Raw genomic sequence first — 22,526 nt, forward strand, 5'->3', positions numbered from 1 at the left:
ATACTTGACAGTCTACCTGCCAAGAGACAGGAACTATAAGAACACAACTACAAAATAGTCTTAGATAAAGACAGATCTGGGCAGCTGTGTGGCTCAGTGGATAGAGTGCCAGTCCTGGAGTCAGGAAGACTCATCTTCCTGAATTCAAATTTGGCCTCAGATGCTTACTAGTTGTGTGACCCTGGACAAGTCATTTAACCCTGCTTGCCTCGGTGTCCTCATCTGCTAAATTAGGTAGAGAAGGAAATGGCAAACCACTCTAGTATCTTTGCCAAGAAAACACCATATGGGGTTACAAAGAGTCAGACATGACTGAAAAATGACTGAACAGCAAAAGACAGATATAAATAATTGGAGAAATACTAATTGCTCATGGATTTTTTTTTTTGCTAGTTATTTAATTTTGAAAGGGGGCACACTGAGGTCCCCCACTAGTAATTATAGTTTTGCTATTTCTGCCTGTAATTCAAAATACAACTTTTCCTATAAGTATTTAGATGTGTGTTCATTCAGTGCATATATATTTAATATTGATGACTATTTCACTGTCTTTCCTACCTTTCAGCAAAATGTAGATTTTCTGTCTCTTTTAGTTGTCTGTTTATTTTGGGGGGGTAGCCTTGTCTGAGAATCATGATTGCTACTTCTACCATTTTTACTTTAGCTGAAGCATTACAGATTTTGCTCTAGCTCCTTATTCCATATGGCTTTGGTCTGTGAATCTTGAACTTTAAAGTGTTTCTTGTAAGCGGTCTATTGTTGGATTCTGCTTTCTAGTCTGTTCTGTCCTCTGTTTTAGGGGTGAGTACGTGGTACAGTAGATAGAGTACTGGGCCTGTAGTCAAGAAGACCAGAGTTCAAAGCTGCCCTTAGAAACTTACTAGCTGTGTGATCCTGAGCAAGTCATTTAACCCTATTTGCCTCAGTTTTCTCATCTGTCAAATGAGCTGGAGAAGGAAATGGCAAATTACTCCAGTATCTTTGCCAAGAAAACCCCAAAAGGGAGCCACAGAGAGTTGGACACAACTGAAACGACTGAACAGTAACAACAACAATCATACCATTCATATTGATGTAATTGTGTATTTCCTTCCTTGATGTTCTCTTATACTTTTCCCTTTCTTTGTTTCCTGTCTTTCCCCCCTCCCTTTATAAAATAGAAGAATATGAGGAGTGTGCTCAAGGTTTCAACTCTTGCTTTATTTCTTCTAGAACTTCCAGTTAGAATTTGATCCCAACATGTGTTTTTCTTTGATGCTTTGCTTGTAGATTTTTTTTTAGTCCAGCCTTCTCTGAGTTTGTGTCTTGGGCTTCCTTGTCATCATATTAGCTCTTTATGCTGGGATTCCTTTTTTGTTTGTTAATTCTTCCACCCTTACTTCCCAACTTTGGGTTACATTTCTGTAGGGAATATTTAGGCAGTGCTTGGTCTTTTTTAATGTCCTCCTGATTCCTACTACTTCTTTCTCCCCCTTGAGTATTTGTCATTCTAGAATCTCAGGAACAGTTCAGGATGGGAACCTACAGGCTTTTAATGTCTTCAGAGTGATTTCCTAAGGGGTGAAGACTGTTGCTGGACTCAGCCACAGCCAGCCAGGTAGAAAGCTCTGAAGGCTCATAATGATACAGCTGAAGGCTCCCCTTTGATCTGAGTTCCCTGCACTGGTTATTCTGCTACAAGTTTCAGACTGAGTTAGTGGATGGATCTGAGACCCTGTTCTGCTAGGGTCTCAGGGTCAGAGACACAATCTGCTAATAGTTATGGCTACCTCTAGGCACAGGTCCAGGTCCTGTTCTCAGTGTGCACTGGATCTTGGGCCTAGCTCTGAGGTCTGAACAGCAGGTTACCAATGAATACTTTTTCATGTTTCTTGAAGCAGGCCCCTCTGTATTGAATCCAAGAGCTCACCTCAGGCTGAATGTCTCTTGTCCTTAGACAGACACTTTGTTCCCAGGTTGTGAAGATCTCTCTCTCTCTCTCTCTCTCTCTCTCTCTCTCTCTCTCTCTCTCTCTCTCTCTCTCTCTCTCTCTCTCTCTCTCTCTCTCTCTCTCTCTCTCTCTCTCTCTCTTTTTCTCTTTCTCTCTCTCCCCCTCTCTGGGCTGGAAGAAACAATTTGTGATTTTCTTTTTCTTGAATTTCCTAATCAAGACTTGGTGCACTTTCAAGATCTTTTTTAGAATATTTGTGAGGGGGAGCTGGCTTGTACTGCTTCTCCCTACTCAGCCATCTTAGCTGGTCTTTCCCAAATTAAATACTTCTGTTTCAATCAACAAAAGTCCACCTTTTTACCCTGTCACCTAAGACTCCTTCTCCCATTGATAACTAGAGAAAAATAAAATCCATTACACACATGTATAGTTAATCAAACCAAATCTTACCCTTCCCCCCCCATCCCATTATCTCTGACACTTTGAGTCCTTCACATCTCAATCAGGAGATAGGTAGCATGTTTTCTCTAGAAATGTGCTTGGTTGTTACAATGATAAGAATTCACAATTCTTTTCAAAGTTGTTTGCTTCTACTATATTGTTGTCATTGTATAAATTCTGTTCACTTCGTTCTGCATCAGTTCTTAAAAGTCCTCCCAAGTTTCTCTGAAGCCATCACTGTCATCATTTCTTAGAGTACAATAATATTTCATCACATTTACATACCATAACTTGTTCATCCATTCTTCAGTTTATGAGCACCTCCTCAATTCCCATTCTTTGCCGTTTCAACAAGAGCTATAAATTATAAATATTTTTGTTAGTTTGTTTTGCTTAAGACCCTTCCTTGAACTACCTTCCTTCTAATTCTCCTTCCTTTTCTCCTTTCTTTCCTGTTTCCCTTTTTAGTGAAATGTATTTCTGTACCTAGCTCTGTGTGTTTGTATTCATTTCTTTGATCAGTCCACTTGAGATAACATTCAGATGTCAGCTCCACTCCCCTCATCCCTTTCTTCTTGTTTGTATCCACTTCTGCTTGCATATCCTAATTATGTGAATTAATTTCCCCTAACCTTCCTTTCCCTGTTTCCTTCAAGACTACTAAGACATAAGAAGACCACTCCCAGGCCTTGCCTAATGAGGCTTCCTCACTGACCCCTGATAATGATAAGTTTCAGAGGGGATACACTTACTGTCTTTTCATATATGAACATAAGCAGTTTGTCCTTGTTCAGTTCCTTATTGCTCATTCATGCTAACTTTTTTATGTTACTCTTAACTCCTGTGTTAAACTTTAAATTTTGGGGAGGCAGCTTGTGGCACAGTAGATACAGCACTGGCCCTGAAGTCAGGAGGACCTGAGTTCAAATATGGCCTCAGACCAAATATTTGACACTTAGTAGCTGTGTGACCTTGGGCAAGTCACTTAACCCCAATCACCTCAACTAAATAAATAAATAAATGAAAAATAAGCATCACATTTTCTCTGCAGCTCTGGTCTTTACATCAAGAATGCTTAGAAGTCCTTTATTTCATTAAAGGTTCATTTTTTGCCCTGTAGCATTATACTCACTTTTGGCTGTAAGCCTGTTTACTTTGCCTTCTGGAATATTATATTCCAGGTTCTCTGTTTCTTTATCCTGGTGGCTGCTAAATTCATATGTGATCCTGACTGTGGCTCTTTGGGTATTTGAATTCTTTCTGACTACTTGCAGTATTTTTTCTTTGATCTGGAAGCTCTGGATTTTGGCTGTGATGTTCCTGGGAGTTTTCATTTTAGGGTTTCTTTTAGGAGGTGACTGGTAGATTCGATTTCTACTTTGCCCTCTGGTTCTAAGAGCTCTGGTCAGTTTTAAAAAAATTTTTTAATTTTAAAATTTTTGCTTTTTTGGTGAGGCATTTGGGGTTAAATAACTTGCCCAGGGTCACACAGCTAGTAAGTGTCAAGTGTCTCCTGACTCCAAGGGCAGAGCTCTGTCCACTGTGCCACCTAGCTGCTCTCTTCGGTCAGTTTTTTAAAGACTTCTTGAAGTAGGATGTCTAGCCTCTTTTTTTTTTGGTCATGGTGTTCAACTAATCCAGTGATTTAAATTGTTTTACTCTTCATCTCTTCCAGGAATTTTAGTTGAGTTTGTGTCTAAGCTATGTTTTTCCCTGAAGCTTTTCTTATAGATGTTTTGCAGTCATTTTCTTCTGTGTTTGTGTCTTCACCTTCTCTGTCACCATACTAGCTCTTTATGGTGGGATTCTTTTTTTTTGTCCATTTTTCCAATAACCTACTTCCTGACTTTGGGCTTAGTGTTAGAGCTTGGCTGTGCACACTTCTGGAGGGAAGGTCTGGGCTGATCCTGTTGTTGCTTTCTCAGGGCATTGAATGTTGTATTATTTCAGGATCTCAGGAACAGGCTGGGGACCTGCACACTTTCAGTGCTTTGGTTTGATACGTTAGCCCCTGTCAGCCATCTGGAAAGCTCTATTGGCTCAGAGTGACAGAATTGTAGACTCCCTTTTGGTCTGGGGTTTTTGCCCTGGATATTCTGCAGGCTGGGTTAGATGTTGGAACAGAGATTTCTGTTGTGCCCTTGGTGTCTGAAGCACACCTCTGCAGCTTGTTTCAGAACCTCCTTTCTTGGTTCACTGCCCAAGGCCTTCCTGCCAGGGAACCTACTGCCAGCTGCATGTCCTCTTCTCAGTCTACCCTGGATCTGTGATCCAGAACTAGATAATTGGCAAAAAGTTGCCATTTAGCACCTACACCTTGTGGTGCTGTGGTATGGGTCTGGTGTGCTCTGGTACGAATCTGGGACCTCCTTTTGTTTTGGTGCAATTTCTTCCTGGGCACTGGAATGCCCTGCTTTCTGTGTACTCCTGTGCTTTCTGTCTGTCTACCTATGTCTGGCTGGGCTGGACAAATGATTCCCTGTAACTTTTTCTAGATTTCCTCATCGGAGTCTGGTACATTTTCTGGATCTGTTTGGAAGAGTTTTCTAGAGAGGACCTCAGCTGTATTTCTTCCCATTTCACCATCTTGGCTCTGCCACTCCCCAATTTCTTTATTTTCTATTATGAATTTGTCAGATATTTCTCTATACAAAGAAGAGTAGGGAAAAAAGGCTAAATATGAAAATGAATCTTAACTCTGTATAACTTTTTTAAAAACTTCAGCAAGGAAATAGGAAATCGTTTCCTTTTCATATTTAACATGTTAGTTCCATATCTGTGGTCCCTCTAGAACTTCTGGTCTTTTCTGTTTATTTTTAAGTTATTTGTTGATATTCTTCCATAGACTGGTCCCTTCTTTCTGATACTTTCTCTAATTTAACATATGTCTACATCTATATATCTTATTTGTTCACAGTTATTTGCATGGTTCCCTCCTACCTCACATTGTCATTTGATTCTGTGCTCCTTCAGGGAAGGGACTTTTTTGCCTTTTTTATATCCTCAGTAATAATAGTTAGCATTTATATAGCCCTTTAAGATTTTCAAAGGGCTTTACAAATATTATTTCATTTTATCCCCACAATAACCCTTGAGATAGGGGCTATTATTATCCCTGTCTTATCAGAAGAGGAAACTGAGGCAGAGAGAGGTTTAGTGACTTGCCCAGGGCCGTATGGCTAGTAAAATGCCTGAGACTCGATTTGAACTCAGATATTTTGACTGAACCACTATACAACCTATTTTACTACTACTACTACTACTACTACTACTACTACTACTACTACTACTACTACTACTACTACTACAACATTCTTATTGACTAGCTTTTTTAATGCTCACTGTCACTATCCACCTGCCTCCCTCCACAAAAATCTTCCATAATAATAATACTAAACATCTGTATGTGCATACCAGGCCCTGTGCTTAGGTCTTTACAGTTATCTCGTTTGATCCTCACAATCACCCTGGGAGTTACGTGCTTTTATTATCCATATTTTATGGATGAAGGAACTGAGTCAAACAGGTTAAATGACTTAGCCAGGGTCATATAACTAATAAATGTCTGAGGCTGGATTTGAATTCATGTCTTTCTCAGACCTTGGCCCAACACTGTATCCATTGTACTACTTAGCTGCCTCAAATAAGTATAGTCACTTTTTGAAAAATGCACATTTTGGCTATATCTGAGAAATGGTGTCTCTTTCTATACTTCTAGTCACTTACCTTTCTCCTGGGAGGTAAGAGAGCATGATTCATCTTCAGTCTTCTAGAATTGTTTCATTTATCATAGTTTTGCTTTAAAATGTTGTAGTCATGGTATAAATTGTTTTCCTTATTTGTATCAGTTCATACAGGTCTTTCCAGGGTTCTTTGAATGTGATAATGATTCATTATTATTTGATCATTGATATACCATAATTTAAAAAAATTAAAAATTTTAAAATAAAGAAAATCCACATTCTTTCTCTCATTCTTCTCCTTCTACTAGAAAAGAAAACCTTCGTAACAAATAGGCATATACTATACTATAATTTGTTGAACCATTCTCCAATTGATGGGAAGCTTTTTTATGGCCGTTCTTTGCTACCACAAAACATACTATTGTAAATATTTTTCTGTGTATGGGTGCTTTACCTCTGTCTTTGATTTCTTAGGAGGGTATAAACTAGTAGTGATTTCACTGGGTCAGAGGCTGTGCCCAGTTTAAAACATAACCTTTTTGAGTATAATTCCAAATTGTTTTCCAGAATAGTTGGACCACTTCTCAGTTCTACCGGCAGTGCGTTAACGTACCTGTTCTCCTGTATTCCTTCTAACCTGTATCATTTTTTTTCTTTTTTGTCAGTTTGGCCAGTCAGATGGGTATGAAGTGAAATCTCAATTGTTTAATGTTTCTCTTATTTTTAATAATTTGGAGCATTTTTATGTGATTGTTGATAACTTTGGCTTTTTTCCCTTGAGAATTGCCTTATTTGTAGCTTTTGACCATTTATTTTTAGTAAAGGAACTCTTGTTCTTATGTATTTGACTCCATTCTTTATCGATCTAGGAGATATACCTTTATCAGAGAAACTTGCTGCAAAAAATGTTTTGCTTTGCTTAACTATTTCCCTTCTAATTCTAACTGCAGTGATTTTGTTTCTGCAGAAGCTTTTCAGTTTCATATAATCAGAAATATACATTTTTTTCTGATTTCTGATTATTTAATTAAGAACTCTACCCCATCCATAGTTGTGAAAGATATTCTTCTGTGCTGCTTTCATTTATTTATAATATGACCCTTTTATATCTAAATCATGTATTGCTTTTTAGCCATGGCATATGATGTGAGATGTTGGTCTTCATTCCTTAACGGTTTTTGTAAAACATTTGACTGCTTATCCTAGTAGTCGGGGTCTTAGGTTTATCAAACACTGTGCTACACTGATCAACTTTTCTGTTTTCTAGCCAGTACCAAATAGTTTTTTTGGATTAGTTTTAGATCAGGTACCACTATGCCCTTTTAAAATTCTCACCTTTTTAATTCTTTGCCTTGAAATTGTTCCTTCAGATTAATTTTATTACCTTTTTCCGCTTTACTAAAGTAATCTTTTGTTAGTTTGCTTAGGGTGGTCTTGAAATTAATTTAAAAGTATTGTCATTTTATCATATTAGCATGACCCAATCACAAGCAATGTCTCTTCAGTTATTTAGATCTCTTTCTGAAAAGAATGTTATGGGTTGTGTTCATAAAATTTCTTATAAGGGTGGCTTCTTAAGTGAAGTCTTATTTTCATTGTCTTGTGGACTTTAAATGTTTAATAATAATAATAATAATAATAATATAATAATAAAACTCTTCTGCAGGGCATTTGGCTCAGTTTCTCAGTGTGATTTCCTCTCATTTCAGAATATTTGCTTCCTGACTTTGCAGTTGGAGAAATTTAAGACACTGCCAGTGCCCTTTTTGAGAAAGTGCACTTTTGGGAGGGGTGTAAGCTGTCGTTCAAATAAGGTAAATTGATGGGCCAACAGGAGGAAATAACATCCTTATTTGGGAGTAGAAATCTCCTATAATAAGATTCTTGATTATTCTTGAAAATGCTTTATAAAATAAGGTATTATTACCTCCTACTAAGTTATTCTTTTTACAGCTTTTAAAAGTTAAATTTCTTTCAATCAGTGAAAAATGTACCTTCTTTCCCCTCCCCATTGCCCTTGTTCCTGATTGAGAAAGAAAGAAGAACAAACCTTTGTAACAAAAATATATAATCAAACAAAACATTCCCATGTTGGTCATGTCCAAAAAAAGGTGTCTCAATCTGTCCTCTGAGTCCATCACCTCTCTTGTAAGATGTGGATCAACTAGTTATTTTTATTTTTATTTTTTAAATTTTAAAATTTTTATTTTTTTAGGCAATTGGGGTTAAATGACTTGCCCAGGGTCACACAGCTAGTAAGTGTCAAGTGTTTGGTCTGAAGCTGGATTTGAACTCAGGTCCTCCTGACTTCGGGGCTGATGCTTTATCCACTGCGCCACCTAGCTGCTCTCTGATCAACTAGTTATTTTAAGGAATATCTGTTTATCTTACTAATCTACCTGTGAAACCAGATGTTAAAGGAAAACTTTAAACCTATCAGGTACTATTCTAAATATGTTATAAAAATTGAGTTTTCCAAATCATCAGTTTCTTGTATCAGATACTAACTGAAATATTTCCTGCTTTCCTTTGTTAGAGGAGTTTAGGATATTATTTTTATAAGAAATACATTTTGTATTATGGACTAAGTATTTTAGGTAGACCTAGAAAGAAATAGAAAAAAATTCCTTTAATTTTTTTCTGTAGTGCCTTTTATTTGATTACTTTTCATTGGGAAACCTTACAATAATTCCCAAGATGCTGCTATTGAGAAAAAAAATTTTAGAAATTCTCTTTGAAGAAGTATCTGTGGCAGTTCATTGTTGACAAATCTCTGGAAAAGTTTTCTGAAATAAGTGTGGTAAGTAAAGTGACTGAACTGGATGGCATAGGTTCTTGGTCAAAGGCTAGGCTTGGCTGTAGAATGGAAACATGTATATAATTGATAACATGGGACTAATATTAGGGAAGGGGAAAATGTCAGGAAGGGAAGGGAATGTGCATTTTAAATAGCTTCTATTACATTCCAGAAATTGTACTATAACCTAAGCCCTTTACAAATATTATTTTACCTTTATAATAATCCTGTGATATAGGTACCATTATTATTCCCCACTTTACAGTTGAGAAAAGTGAGGCAGACAGAGGTTAAGTGACTTGGTCAGGATCACCCAGCTTGTAAGTATTGTGAAGCCTGATTGGAACTCAGGGCTTCCTGATTCCAGGCCCAGCACTCCAAACTAGCTGCCTAGGTCTGAGAATCATCTGCTTAAGGATAGGGACTGGACCTGTGATTTTATTAATAGCAGGTACTCTCTCCTTCCACCTTTCCTTCACCTGTCCTGATGACCATCAGTTGCCCAGAGCCTATCTGAGCTGTTTGATTGCTTATATGGCTTGGATAAGACAGGATTTACAAGTATAGTTAAGCAAAATAAATGACCACATTGGCTATTTCTGAAAATGTGTCTCATCCTTCATCTCTAATGTTACTTCTCTGCCAAGAGGTTGGAGGCACACTTAGTTATCAATCTCATGAGGTCATTATTGTTCACTACATTGATTAGAGTTCTTAAATCTTTCCATTATTTTCCTTTAAAATGATAATAAATAATAAAAATAATAATGGTGTCTTTTTCCTAGATGTACTAGTTTTGTTTGTGCAAACACTTTACAATTTCATGTAATCACAGTTGTCTGTTTTATGTTTTGTACTTTTCTCTCTCCTTTGGGTAAGAATATACTCCTTTTCATAGCTGTGAAAGATGGGAGATCTGCTTTTCTTCTGAGTTTTTTATGACAATATTCAGGTCATGTGTCTGTCTTGAATTTATTGTGGAATATAGTAGAAGGTGGTGGTCTAAGTCTAATTTCTGCCAGACTGCTTTCCAATTTTCTCGGAAGTTCTTATAACAGGATTTTTTAAAAGTAATTGGTGTTTTCAGGCTTATCAAACACTGGGTAATTGAGTTCCATTATTTTTGATTCCCCCCTTCTCTAGTCTATTCCATTCATCTATTCCTCTGTCATTTTGTTGTTCAGTTGTTTCAGTCATGTCCAACTCCTCGTGCCCCACTTTGGGGTTTTCTTGGCAAAGATACTGGTTTGCCGTTTCCTTCTCTAGCTCATTTTACGGAAGAGGAAACTGAGGCAAACAGGATTAAATGACTTGCCCAGGGTTGCACAGCTAGTACATTTCTGAGACTGGATTTGAACTCAGGAAAATGAGTCTTACTGACTGCAGGCCTGACACTCTACCCACTGTGCCACCTACCTGTCCCTCTCTAATACTTAACCAGTACTAAATATTTTGATGACTCCTGCTTTATGATGTAGTTTGAGGTCTGAAGTTCTCTTTCTCTTTTCATTAGATAGGTGAAGCTTTTATTACATATGCCAAGCACTATACTAAGCACTAGGAATACAAATATGACCAAAAAGATGATTTTTATCCTCAGGGATCTTAGATTCTAATGAGAGAAAACAGTGCATGACAAGGATCTGAAAGAGAGGGTTTGTGACCACTCAGCGGTAAGGTGTTTTAAAAGTCCAGATAGTCAGAACGAGAATAAGGTTAGAAATGAGTGTGGTTGGCATGGGCACATCCTCAAATGGAGGGAAGAAGTCATCAGTCAGAAGAGGTTGCCACATTGCCATATTCCCTTGACATTCTAAACCTTTTATTCCTTCAAATGAATTTATTATTTTACTGAGTTCTCTAAAGCATCCCTCTAATAATTTGGTATATCATTAAAACTATAATTTAACTTTGATAATAGCTTAAATTTAAAACAGTATCTTATTTGTACTGTTGTCTTTTGTCATTCTATCATGTTCATTTCTGTGTGTATATATATATATATTTTTTTTCTTCCTTCATCCCCTACCAGCAAGCTATCCCTGATAACAAAAATTTTTAAAGGAAAAAAAAGCAGTTCAGCAAAACTAAGCAATATGTCAACCGTGTGTGACAGTGTATGCAACATTTCACATCTATGTTCCTCTACCTCTTCATTTGAGAGATGAAGGTACATTTTCTCAATTTTTCTGGGTACCAAGGTTGGCCATTATAATTGCACAGCTTTTGTTTCATTTTATTCTCTTTCTATTACGTATATGTTTTCCTGTTTCTGCTTCCTTTACTCTGTATCAGTTTATATCTCTTCCCACACTTCTGTATTCTTCATTTTTGTTTCCCTTATCGTTATTTTTTTATGGCCCAGAAATACTTAATTGCATTCACTTAACACAGTTTATTCATTCTTCAGTCGACAGACCTCTACTTTGTTACCAGGTCTTTACTACCAAAGGAAGTGCTGCTATGAATATTTTGATGTTTATGGGCATAGTTTCAGGAAGGGGCTCAGAGGGGAAGAGGATAATTTCAAGCTGAAAAAAGGTAACTTCTCTATTGGAAAGGAAAGAGGGAGTTTTTCTGGTCACTTCTCCCATGCTGCTCTTATGGCAGTTGTCTGTAATCTGACTAGTATTTTTCTTTCATATAGTTGTTACCGAGATCAAAACTTAGATGTGTTCAAGTTAATGTTTCTATCACACAATAGTTTTAGTAGCTTAATTGATTAAGAAATCTTCAAAACAGAATCTTATATTGGCATGCGAATCATGACAGAAAGGTTAAATTGAATCATGACAGAAAGTAGCTTATTTTATAGTTTCACTATTAAGTATGTCCTTCCTCCTCAGTGTCCTCTTTGGAAATTGATGATTGTTTTTCAGATAACCAGAGTAATTAATCATGAATAATTTAGACGCAGTAGGCTGTGTTATATGGCTGTATGACAAGGTTCTGTTAAAGTCACACAGGACAATCAGTAAATATCTAACATAGTATAGGAGGCAGAGGAGAGAGGCTGTGTGCTTAACACATGTAGTACTAGTCTTTGGAGTCTGCCAAGTAGTGTTCAACCCACTAATTAGTTAGCGTTTATTATTATTTGACAAGGCAATTCAAGGCAGTTTTAGTTTCTGGGTACTAATTGGGTTTAAATACATCATTGTCCGTAATGATAGCAGATAGAAGGCCTCAAAGTATGTAAAAAAAGAATTGTTTTTGGGGCAGCTAGGTGGCGCAGTGGATAGAGCACCAGCCCTGAAGTCAGGAGGACCTGAGTTTAAATCTGGCCTCAGACCAAACACTTGACACTAGCTGTGTGACCGTGGGCAAGTCACTTAACCCCAGTTGGCTTAAAAAAAAAAAGACTTGCTTTCTTAGACAATTTCTGTATTAAGATTCAGAATAGGTGATAATTGTTGATAAAGATTTGATTCTGAAAATGAAAAGAAAGCATCTCTCATGCTGTTGTGTGTCCCTATATAATGTAAGAAGAAAAAACCCCTGAAATTGTTGCTTTTGGCTTTCCAAAGGGATGCCTGGGGATTAGCTTCTGAGGATAATCTTGAGATTTCTTTCATATTATCAGTGTGGTGTTCACTCTTTTGAAGGTGATAAAAGATGTTGAGCTTTAATTGCTTGGATTAAGCTGAATTTAAGACATCTTTGGGTATGTTCTCAACACAAAGCTTCTACACTGATAGGGACTATTACAGTAAAAAACAAATTTATGGCATCTATCCCTTACAGAGAAGACTCCCCAGCTTTTTACCACTGGTACCTTTTACTACTAACAGCCAGGAGTTTAATAGTTTCTCTCCCAATGAGATCACAACCTTTTTGCCTTTTATTTTCTCTGGTACATTACTTCTTCCTTATTCTCATCTTTAGCACAACAGAAGCTCAGTAAGATTATTAGGACTGTATAATATAGACATATCTGGCTATAGATCATACACATGTAGATGAGTCACAGGTATGCATACTTCCTGTTGAAACTCCTTTGATCCAAAAGCTCAGGAACCCTATGTGCCATGGACCCGCAGAACCATTGGGTAGAGATTGGATTGACAGGAACTGATCTGGCCCTGTTTAAAAAACAAAACAAAACAAAAACCTTGCTGGGGCATAATACCATAAGATACTTCACTTTAATAGAGGAGAATCTATTTAGGTCTGTGGCCAGCCTCATAGTTTGCCCTGAGGGACAATGTCTTTATAATGTAGGTGTTCTTAACCTGGGATCTGTGAATTTGATTTTTTAATATTTTGGTAATTGTATTCCTTTGTAATCCTACGTATTTTATTTTTTTTGCATTTAGAAAAGCGTTAGTTTGAGGAGACCAGCATGTGAAAAATAACTCCTATTATAGTGGAAAGAAGACAGGGATTTGATTATTCGGAGATTATTTTGACATTGTTATTTTTTTTATTGTTTTTTAAAATAATTTATTTTGATTCACCAACAATTACTTCCATAAGCTTTTGAGTTTTAACTTTTTATCCCCCTCCTTCCCCAAGATGGTGCACAATCTGATATACGCTATACATATACTATTAAAGATATTTTCACATTAGTAATGTTGTAAGTAAGAATTAGAACCAATAGGAGGAACCACCAGAAAGAGGAAACAAAACACAGCAGAAGGAAAAAAATAGCACATAGTATGCTTTGATCTGCATTCAAACTCCATAACTCTTTCTTTGAATGTGAATAGCATTTTCCGTCATGAGGCCTTTGGGAGATTTCTTATATCCTTGCATTGCTGACAAGGGCTAAGTGTATTAACATTAGTCATCAGTCATCATTTGTTACGTGGTGTGAGATTTTGGTCTATGCATAGTTTCTGCCATACTCTTTTCCAGTTTTCCCTGCAGTTTTTGTCAAAGAGTGAGTTCTTATCCCAGAAGCTGGGATCTTTGGGTTTATCAAATAGTAGATTACTGTAGTCATTGACTACTGTGTCTTGCATACTTAACCTATTCTACTGATCCACCACTCTATTTTTTAGCCAGTATCAAGCAGTTTTGATGATTGCTGCCTTATAATACAATTTAAGATCTGGAATGGCTAGGCCACCTTCTCCTGCATTTCTTTTCATTAGTTCCTTTAATATTTTGGACCTTTTGTTATTCCAAATGAGTCTTGTTATTTTTTCTAGCTCTATAAAATAATTTTTTGGTAGTTTGGTATGACACTGAATTAAGTAAATTAACTTAGGTAGGGTAGTATTGTTATTTTTATTATATTAACTCTGCCTACCCATGAGCAACTAATGTTTTTCCAGTTATTTAGATCTGACTTTGTTTGTGTGAAAAGTGTTTTGTAATTGTCTTCATACAGTTCCTGGGTTTGTTTCGGTCTTGTGTTAACTAGCTTTGCAGTGTTTGCCAAGTTACTTCACTTTTCTGAAATTTAGTTTCCTTACTCATTAAGATGAGGGAGATCATAGGTCATAGATTTAGTAGTAGAAAGTTAGCTTCAGAGATTAGACATCACAGAATCCAATCCCCTTATTTTATAGATGAAGAAACTGAAGCCCAGAAAAGCCAGAAGTAACTTTAGTATAAAGTTACACTGAGTAGCAAATCTAGGTTTTGAATCCCTATGATTCCAAATTTGATGTTCTTTTTCACTATGGTATACTGTTTGTCAGATTGAACTAGAAGCTCAGTTTCAGCTTTAAAATTCACCAGTTTATTGAAAAGTCATTTTTAAAAATGTTGGCTTATCTAAATCATTCTCATATTTCAAAAACTTGAAAGTGTCATTGATTCCTCTCTTCATATAACCTACGTCCAGTTAGTCACTAAGCTTCACCTATTCTTCCTTCTTCTAGCTTTCTGATCCTTGTCTTTTCCTCTAGTGTCATCATTGTCCGGGCCCATATTGCCTTAGCCCTGGATTATTAATTACTGTGTTGATCTTCTGACTAGGCGCCTTTCCTTCAGAACTGTGTATGTCTAGTTTATATGAACAATATAAGATCTAGTCTATATAGACTAATCCATTTCTTGTCAGCTAGGATTAGAAGTTAGATATTCACAATACTAGAATAATGAATACTGATGCTTTCTTGGTATTGGTTAGTAGTAAAAAAGACTTTGCTTTGCACTTTTTTTTTAGCCAGAAGAAACAAACTCAGCTAGCTACTGCAGTAAAATCAAAATTTTACAAACCCACAAATTTTGTTTTATCCATTTGTCTTTCACTTAAGAGGAGCCACTAAGATGACCTAAATAATTTCTATTAGAGACTAGAAGAGTGGAAACTGTTAACATTAACCTAGCCACCTTTGTTTAAAAACTGCATCATTACATCCAGGGCCTTTTTACTGTTTTTTTAAATTGACAACTTTTTATGTTGTTTTCGTTTTCAAATATATCCTCACACCCCTATGGGGTAAACTATTGGCTGTAACAAAGAACAAAACAAGAAAGAAAAAAAATTCAGTTTAGCAAAATTACCCAGCACATCAGCAAAGTGACAATATTTCATATCCCAAGTCCTCCATCCACCTCTGGGAAGGAAGGAAAGGAGGCATCTTTTCTCATCTCTTCCATGGGGCCAAGCTTGTTCTTTACACACCATTCAATTTCTGAGTTTTATTATTCTTTCCACTTGCAATATTATAAAGTCATTGTCTGAATATTGTTTTCCTAGTTCTGCTTATTTTCCATCAATTCATATGGCTTCCTATGCTTTAAAAAAAATCTTCATATTCTTTGTTTCTTTTGGTGCAATAATATTCTGTTCATTTTATGTACCAAAATGTCTTTATTCCTCAATCAGTGAACATATCCTTTGTTTCCAGTTTTTTGCTACCACAAAAATTGCTGCTATAATTATTTTGGTGTGCGTGGGATTTTTAAAGCATAATTTCAGATTGCTTTCCAGAAGGGTTGGAGCAGTTTACAGCTCTGCCAACAGTGTGTTAAGTGTACCCATCTTTCCCTCCAAGAACTATTTCCATCCTTTGTCATCTTTGCCAACTTGCTGAGTGTAAAGTGAAACCTCGGAGTTGTTTTGATTTGCATTTCACTTGTTAGTGAAATGGAGCTATCTTTTATAAGTATTTTAATAGTCTATGATGCTTCTTTTGAGAACTATCCTTTGGAGAATGCTTCTTTGTCCTAATAGCATTTATAGACTACTATTGATGCTGATCTGTTTCTGTGAGCATATATAGAATTACATAGCCATCTTTTACATTTATTTTGGTTGTCATTTTAGAATCTGCTATAAATGGACAGTGAATCTTATAGCCAGTCTGCTTTCAAGAACTTATGGGGGTAGCTAGGTGGCACAGTGAATAGAGCACTGGCCCTGGACAGGACGACCTGATTTCAAATCCAGCCTCAGACACTTGACGCTTACTAGTTGTGTGACCCTGGGCAAGTCGCTTAACCCTGATTGACTTGCCAAAAAAAAAAAAAGAACTTATGGGCACCAACACCATAGTAGAGAATCAGCAAGCATTTATCAAATTCCTACTATGTGTAGGCACTATAATTATTCATTTAAAAAGTTTATTTATGAGATTTATAGTATAAGGTCATATTTAGAACTGGAAGAGTAGAGGTTATCTAGTTCACCAACCACATTTTTAATTTGAGGCCCAAAGAGGTTAGATGATTGACTGACTGAATCTTAAATATGAAAAACAATAAAAGTATTGTGCCAGTACAGATGTCATAGCTGCAAGGTGTCTGTTTCTGGTATAAAAGTGAAAATAAGTCTTAAGAAAATACAGGAAGCCTTGGAACTGCTGCTGTCCTTAATTTTGTTGATTAATAGATAACAGAGATTCACTAAGTTTGTAACACTTTTTCTGATTTCAAGAGAGTTTATTTGAGCCTGCCCCTTTAAAAAGAGGAAGATGGAAGGGGTGGAGTTTGCCCTGTCATCAGATCAAGAAAGCAGGAAGGAAATGTGACCTCTTGCAGGCTCTCTGCTGGAAAGAAGCTGTCCTTAGCTCTCAGTTCAGCATGCTCAGAGGCCTTCTCTGTGGCAACGTTTCTGGAGTTTAGCTGAACTCTCTCTTCTCAAAGCTTTTCTTTCTCAGATGAATGTGGTACTGTGTAGTTTTCCTGTAGGTGAGTTGCCCCAGATGCAAGTGAAAAGTAAAGTTTGAAGGTAAGTAGCCTCTGGCCCTGCTCAATTAATACTTCCATTTTCAGGAGAATTTTCTTGTCCATAAAAGAAGTGAGGTAAAGTGTGACATTCCTTTCTAAATCTTTCCTCTTTGAGTGATTTTCAGCAACAGAGAATTTAGTTTCTTTGAATTTTAATGGGAAGGGAAAACAGTTCTCTCAGAAAGCCTAAAGTTCCAGTCAACTATTAATTATTCTTAGGCCATTCTCAGTATTTCAGTAGCATAGTGATAAAGAATGTCCCTAATTTTGTTTGAACTTATAATTCTTTTGTCATGGGATTAATAGTATAAGATCAACTCCAAGTTTGGAAGGGTCCTTAGAGACTATTATTCTAACCCTCTCATTTTACAAATACAGAAAATTGAGGCCTTGATCATAGAAGGGACATGCTTACAATGTGAGGTTTATATGATCGTATAGTTTGGGTAAATTGTAAAGTGGCCTCAGTAAAGAGTTGCTTAGTGACTTATTTTTAAAACTTTGCCTGTAAGCTGGGACTGCCTCTAAGGAAGGTTGGAGAAGAAAACTAATTTATCCTAAGGCTTACTTAGGCATTAATTTTTGTGGTGAAGGAAGAATAGTGCTGTCAGTAGCTAAGCGCAAGAAGACAACATCTGCTATTTCTTAGTTGTTGGGTGGGGCTGAGGGTTACATTACCTAGAATTGTGGAGGGTGAGACAGCTCTAGTGTGTCTTTCTCCTTAACATAGCATTTGCTACCTACAAAGTGGCCAAGAAATATCTGTGATTCCAACTAGTTAGACAAGAGGAAAGTGAGACTTTTTAAATTAAGTGACAGGTATGAGATGAGTCCAAACAGAGGTATACTGCATTTCTTTGTGATTCTTCTTAGGGTTACAGTGTCCAAAATATATGACAGCATGATTAGTAAAACTTACTTTACCAGAGCAATTGGAGTTTTGAAGAGGCAGTCAGGATAGGTTAGCCTTCCCTAGATAGCATTAACTTATATGAACAAAGACAATCCAGAATTGCCTTTTTTGTCTATCCATTTATCTTCCAGTCAGGTGACATTATTGAGAAAAATGTAAACTAGGACAGACTGATTGATCCCTGGGTATTCAACTTGATATGGACATTGAAGTGATTTGGGCCTTTCTGGATAGAGCTAGACCACTATGTTCAATAATGTGGTTGGTCTACATACCTAGGAGAAATCCAGTATTTAAAATAATTTGTATTTAGGTTAACACCATATATTATTACTTCTCCATTAATGTGGTTGCTTACTTTGTCAGAGCTTATATTGTAAATTTTCCTTTAATGTTATAACCCCCTAAAAATACCATCCTGTGACACAAGCTGTTGGTGTCTAGGATGAAGGCAATATGTGGGGTTTAGTCTTTTTCTAAATTATTCTGAAATTAACTCATAACTGGTCATGTTAACCTCTGGGTATTGATTTTAATGACCATTTTGGCCCCCCTGACATATTCTGACCTGAAGAACCACTTTAAGGCAGTCATTTCATCAGATGTGTTCATTTATTCACCAACTATGAAAAGGGTAAGTGACAACTAATTGAACAGGTACCTATTTGGAAAAATTGGTTAGGGAATTTTTTTTTCCTATTCTTAAGACTTCAGGAAAAGTGAGAAATAAAGAATATTTTTTTTTTGTAAGGGCATTTGAGGTTAAGTGACTTGCCCAGAGTCACACAGCTAGTGAGTGTTATGTGTCTGAGGCCGGATTTGAACTCAGGTCCTCCTGACTTCAGGGGTAGTGCTCTATCCACTGCACCACCTAGCTGCCCCGAGAAATAAAGAATATTAAGTTGTTTCTATTTTTCATTGTCAGATATGATATTTGTTTTAAAAAGTTAATGTGAATATTTTATCAAACTTGCATGAATTAGATAGAAGTATGATATCAACTTTAACAATAAAAATAGGAGAGCTCCATGGAGCTAAGGAGTTGAGGAGATATATTGTTGATCAAATGCTGTTGTAATTTTATGTATTAAGTTTTATTCTAATAACATGAAGCAGTGAGGAGGCATTTCTGAAAGCAGTTGATAAAATAGCCCAAACTGGACATGGTATTTTGGACTTCTCAATCCTAGAGTTAGGAGGTGGTTTAAAATTGTGCTTTGGAATTGACTTGAAATGCCTTTTAGCACATTGTAAAATGATTTTTTATTTTGGGGGGGGGCTCATTTTCTCGGTAGATTTTTTTCTGTAAGATGCACCAAATACAGAAGTTTAGCAGGGGATAGACAATAGGATGATGTTTTTTGGTCAGTTTTTTGCAGTTATTCTTTTGAAAAAATTTTATTTTAGGGGCTAGCTATGAAAATGACTAACAGTATTTTATTACTCCCACCAGAACTTCACTGTGACAATCCTTTTAGGGAAAAATTATGCATGAGGCAGGACCTTCTTAGAGTCTTGTCCAAGGAAGCTTACTTATATTTATATTAAAGTATGAGAAGGATTTAGAATTTGAAAGCTGTAAGGAATTCCCCTGGGCTTTGAGGATTATAGTTTTGCTTCATTTTTACTACCTTTAAGTACTCTTTATAGAGTGTTCTGAGTTAGCTTTGCAGTGCTACAATCTTTGAAGATAGGTTCAGCTAGTTGTTTCCAAATTGCAAATCTAGAGGATATTATTCTATTTTTAAACAAATTGCAACAATTTCCAGGGTACTTTAGTGTTTATTTACTTAAAACACACATTTAGAAGTTTGGAAAACTTTAAGATAGTCTAGAATAATTTTGATCTTTTAAAAGAAAGCATGCTTTTAAAAAAATTTAAGTAGAAAACTGTAGTATGCATCATGTATTCAACAAATGTTGAAGTACCTACTAGGTGCTGGCACAGTGCAACAAGCACTGAACTTGGAGTCAGAAGTCCTCTAAGTTTAAGTTCTGAGGCCAGTGACTCTTCAACTCATCCTTTCCTCCTCTGTAAAGTGGGATGTAAAGAAAGCATTTTGCAGATTGTCAAATGAGAGAGAAATTAGTTATTCCAAAAAAAAGAGTAGGTTTTTACTGGGAGTGGGGATGGAGGAGGTGGCAAATAATGCTCTTTGTGCTAATTGATGTACAAATTTTTACCGGTTTTCTTCTTTGTAAGTTTTAAGAATTGAGACACAGAAGCTGTATTTTGTAGAAGCTAGTTTTGTTGTTTATGTTTGCAGATTAGTCTGTTGTGAATTATTGATGAGAACTATTGAATAGCAGGATAAATGTCAGGACATGTCTCTTCTCTCATTTGGTTCCTTCAGGGATCTGTGAATGGCTTTCTTGTTGTAGTCTTCTGTCTGGACAAAAATATCCAAAGTCCAGCAATATCCCATTGCTCCTCTTAATTCTGTTTCACTCCTACCTGCCACCCCCAGGAGGAGAAAATCCCTAGGGTCAGGAATATATAGTAAACAGGTGTAGTCTTTCACCAGGGATTTGCTTTCCTGTCATTGTCTTTCTAAAGGCTCACAATAGTAAAAATCCAGTAGTTCTGTAGTCCTGTATTTACAGGTGTTTTCTTAAGGAGCTCCTCAGTGGTGGAGAGGGCATGTAAATAACTTAGTATGCTAGTATCATCCCACAGCATTTGTTTTCCTTTGCTCATTGAAGATTTTTCTCTTTTTATTATCTTTAGTAACTATTGCAGACTTGTTATTTATGCTATATATATTATTATTTCATTTTGTCATTTCGTATCCTGCTTTTTCTTAATAGTTGATACCCATGGCATGGGTAGGGATAGAAGTGTGGAGTTTAATTTGTTAAGAGGTGTGAGTATGGTTATGGATATTTGTTATTTAGCAGCCTGGGAGAAAGTCAGGGTGCCTAGTATAGTAGAGAGCTAACCTTGAGCTGAGAAGATCTGGATTTAAGTCCCATCTGACACAAACTGCTGTCCTTGAGCAAGTCGTTTAATCTCTCAATACTCTGGGCAGCTCTCTAAGACTATAAGTTGCGGGGAAAGTGCCAACCTGCATTGGTAGAGAGACTTTTTTCATCCAAAGAGTTTCCTGTACTGATGAAATCACAGGCTCAGTTCATAGCCCTAGCTTTAGAAGTCTGGGAGTGTTTGTTCTTAGAAGGCAGTGTAAAAATTCTTATTTTTCCATATTCTGCCAGTCTCTGGCCCCTTTTCCTCTTAGTACTATGGATGAAGGGAATGAGGTGGAAAAGGCTGTCAGTGGCTACAAAGATTTATTTAATTGGTATGTTTGTGTTACCAATACTATTGAAATAAAAATAATAAAAAAAAATTAAAATCATGTGGCAATAATCTTTTAGAAAAAAAAAACCCTTTTCCCATTTTTAAGTCACCAACAGAGGTCCAGAAATTTTAGTTAAATTTGGGCAGTTATCAAACTTTTAGTTAGAACCCTCTAGTCTTCAGCAGAGTAGAGGTGTTAATAGTTAATATTTAAATTATGACCAGAAAATTAGTTGTAAGCGGGTAGTTTTTTTCTCCCTACACATTCTCTAAGACCTTAATTTTCAGCACAAATCCCTCATTATAATTATTTTCAGTAATTCAGGTTGCTAGGAGTTGTAGTTGGGTTTCAGCTATTATTGAGACTCTTGATACACTTTTTCCTTCATGGTATTAGATTACAGGTCTATTGTTTCTAGATATGTTCACAGTAAGTGAAGCAAGCAGGTGACACCAGTCTCTCAAGAGATATGGCTGTCATCTTCTGCCAATATAGATTCTGGAAGGTGATAAACACAAAATAGAGCCAGTGACATTTATAGAGAAATTCTAAGTATTTTGATTCTTTTTATATCTAAATTACCAGGACAGCTGCTCATGAAGTGACTTCACCCAGGAAATGACCCTGATGACAGCTTTGGTCTTAGATATCTGGATTGCTTTCTCACTGCCATATTCTCCTTTTTGACCCCATCTACTACAAGTAGGCTTGATGTCCATGCTATGGTAAAAAGGCTGGCATATGTGAATCATTTGGGCCAGGAGTAACAGCATTTTCTTCTTCGATAGTCTAAATAGGAGAACTCTATATTTTGAGTTTTAGTTCTTCCAGGAGCCGTTGGCTTTATTGTTGTATTCATGTTATTTTGCTTTGGTTTCTTAGAACATTCCATATTCTCTAAGAAGACCTTATATAGCTAAAAGATACCTAGTTTAGGGTTTTTGATTTCATATTCAGACTTGCCCACTAATATTGCTACTTGGTTCTGCCAGAATATAACATTAAATAACAGGACTTCATAGAAGGCAATTTCTTCAATAGAAACAATGTTATAAACATAGTCCTTTGATTAGATAATGTATTCAGTAGGCCTGACATCTGGTTAAGGCCAAACCTCCTCCATCTAGACCCTTGACTGTTTGTGTCTCCTGACTTCGTCACTTGACTGAAATTGCTCTCTCATGTTCTCTTGTCAAATCTACCTCTTTTCTCAGTCTTCGTCTTCCTCAGTATACTGTTGCATTTGACACTGTTCTCTAAGTTTTTATGACAACTACTGGTTCCTCTCCTCAGTTTCCTTTGCTGGCTCATCATACACATCATGCCCACTAAC

At 36.5% G+C, this 22,526-nt stretch overlaps 1 protein-coding gene across 5 annotated transcripts in view; it reads left to right on the forward strand.

Annotated features, from left to right (window-relative positions):
- THRAP3 (thyroid hormone receptor associated protein 3) overlaps positions 1–22,526 on the forward strand; it is an 88,033-nt gene that overhangs the window by 30,394 nt on the left and 35,113 nt on the right. For 2 of the 5 annotated variants that reach the window (XM_020983658.2, XM_020983659.2), the window contains one exon: positions 7,764–7,868. The exons of 2 other annotated variants lie outside the window; for them this stretch is intronic. The gene's annotated coding sequence lies outside the window, so the exon portion shown is untranslated. Of the gene's footprint in view, positions 1–7,763; positions 7,869–16,795; positions 16,983–22,526 lie in introns of those variants that run through there. One more of the 5 variants, XM_020983661.2, reaches the window with a different exon arrangement.

This window comes from Phascolarctos cinereus, unplaced genomic scaffold (assembly GCF_003287225.1).
Source record: "Phascolarctos cinereus isolate Bilbo 61053 unplaced genomic scaffold, phaCin_HiC Scaffold_726;HRSCAF=1367, whole genome shotgun sequence".
NCBI lineage: Eukaryota > Metazoa > Chordata > Mammalia > Diprotodontia > Phascolarctidae > Phascolarctos > Phascolarctos cinereus.